Consider the following 2,879-nt stretch of genomic DNA (forward strand, 5'->3'; position numbering starts at 1 on the left):
TTATGCGCTCTAAATTGGTATCATCTGAAATGTTGCTGCTACCATCCAAGATTTTTGTTGTTGTCTGTCCTCTGGTCTCTCCTGTCTGTTCCTGTGAAAGACTGAAAGATTTTGTCTACCTTTGTGTATTTCAGTTTAAAGGATATTTTGATTAAGAGATTTTATGACATTGTCTTAAAGTATGTTGGAGATGGAAGCCAAATAATTACTTTGTTGTATTAACTGCAAAGTTGAATGTAGTGGTACTAGCCTACATTACAAGGCATAGTATACAACTTCTGTATTTAAAAAAAAGAAGAATGTAATGTAATAAAGGAGCCGAATGTAAATATTTATCTCCTGTACAAGTTCTTAGCTGATATGAAGAAATTATGATTGTGTATTTATTTTTGTCATTAAATAAAAGTGTGTGTGTGTGTCATTCTGTTCAATTTTTTTTTTCAGCTGACCGGTTTTCTGAGCTAAGATTACATATTTTACGCATTAACACATACATACTTTTGTTGTTAACAGGAAGTTCACACATTTCCAGCTCTGTGATAGATGTAAACTTAGATAGATGTAAACTTAGATGCAGGTCGGTATCATTTTCATTTTTTCATTTCAATTGGGCCAGTAGAAGAAAGAGCTGCTCTAGTTGAATATGACTCTGGAAGCCTCTTCAGAAATTATTTCTTCATCACATTCTTTAGTAGCCAAATAATTACTTTCTTGTATTAACTGCAAAGTTGAATGTAGTGGTACTAGCCTACATTACAAGGCATAGTATACAACTTCTGTATTTTAAAAAAAGAAGAATGTAATGTAATAAAGGAGCCGAATGTAAATATTTATCTCCTGTACAAGTTCTTAGCTGATATGAAGAAATTATGATTGTGTATTTATTTTTGTCATTAAATAAAAGTGTGTGTGTGTCATTCTGTTCAATTTTTTTTTTCAGCTGACCGGTTTTCTGAGCTAAGATTACATATTTTACGCATTAACACATACATACTTTTGTTGTTAACAGGAAGTTCACACATTTCCAGCTCTGTGATAGATGTAAACTTAGATAGATGTAAACTTAGATGCAGGTCGGTATCATTTTCATTTTTTCATTTCAATTGGGCCAGTAGAAGAAAGAGCTGCTCTAGTTGAATATGACTCTGGAAGCCTCTTCAGAAATTATTTCTTCATCACATTCTTTAGTCTGTGATGTTTTAATATTAAATAACGTGACAAAAACACTCTCTGGAACTGGAAGTATTCTGGGCCCATTTTTCCACTAGCAGACAAAAATGTGGTTAGGCACTAAACAGCCGTACATTGACCCCAGTGTTCTTCATGACTAGCCAGTCAAAAACTTGCCATTAGGCGACACTTCTCATCGCCCCGCTGGAATCATAGGTTAATTGACTTGCTCGAGGGTACAGCAGCGGAGATGCTGTGAAATTGAAATTTTATTAACTCTTTAGTGCCTGGTTGTTCCCTAACACACCACACACATGTATGGCCAGAAATGTTTTGTTTCTTTTGCCAGCTACAGACTCACCCAGTGATGAGAGAACGGAGTGTTGTAGTAATGACATATTGTTGTAGACCAACCAGGACGTTAGCATTACCCTGGTTCACTTGACAGAAACCCCAGGATTTAAATAGATTTTGGATTATTGCAGAAAATAAGCTCTGTGACAAACCAAAGTTTATGATTCTTGCATGTTTTCCTCATGACAATATACACAAATTTAAACATCTTTTGAAGACTTAATACAATCAGAACCCTTACGAAAATTGACCATGGTTTTACAAAAAAAAAAAACATGGTTAATTTTCATAAGGTAAGTAAATATCTAAACATAACTATAAATGACTTCACCGTCACCACCATTATAAAAGCTTCTAATACCCAAGTATCACTGATGTAGCTATTTTATGTCATAGAATAAAACATGAAAATATCTTGAGCGCTTGTTTTTAACCACAGACCTTATATCAGGCATTTAACCAAAAACCTTTTAAAAGCCCACTGACTTGGACGATGAAACCAGAAGTGCTAAAATGCCATCTCATGTCCAAGTTTTGGACTACAAAACACGAAATCCCTGCAGTACTCTATGGACTCAATGTAGGGTGAATTTGGGTAATCTGGGACATTTTTTGCAATTTTGACTTCTGCTATTTATTTCGATATCTATCTAACACATTAGATCAACACATTAGACTTTTCTGAAATCCCTAAGATGTTTTCTAACCACACCAGAAGAAAGAATGTTGATATTATACCCAGAGGAGACATGCCACACCTAATAGTGTTTTTTGTGCCAAAAAAAAATTGTGCCTGAATTTGATAATCTGGGACAGGTCACTTTGTAATCTGGGACATATGTATTAGGTCTAAAAAAAAACTATATTCACCATACTTTATGCATGCCAAACACAATATCACCAATTTTTAAAAAGCATTATGAAAAAAATGACAAGTACAGAAATCTCAGTAAGGAAATGTATATTTCAATATCAAGAAAAATTATTTCTTTCTGTACACAGGATGACCAATCTACTGTGTTAATTAATTTTAATAAATGTAAAACTATTAAAATTGTTTAACATTTGTTTAACATTGTATTAATATACCTATTAGCCAATCTACTATTCCAGGGGTTCTCAAACCTCTCCATGAAGTACCCCCAGCACTGCACATTTTGTATGTCTCCCTATATCTGAAACACCAACTTCAGGTCTTGCAGTCTCCACTAATGAGCTGATGAGTTGAATTAGGTGTGATAGATGAGGGAGACATACAAAACGTGAAGGGCAGGGGTGCGTGTGTTTGTAAACTGGCCTGGGCACAGATCCCCCTCCTGCTCAGTGATTTGAACCGTTGTATATATTGTATATAC

The sequence above is a fragment of the Sinocyclocheilus anshuiensis genome, unplaced genomic scaffold, assembly GCF_001515605.1.
Source record: "Sinocyclocheilus anshuiensis isolate Anshui unplaced genomic scaffold, SAMN03320099.WGS_v1.1 scaffold63, whole genome shotgun sequence".
NCBI classification, from domain to species: Eukaryota; Metazoa; Chordata; class Actinopteri; order Cypriniformes; family Cyprinidae; genus Sinocyclocheilus; species Sinocyclocheilus anshuiensis.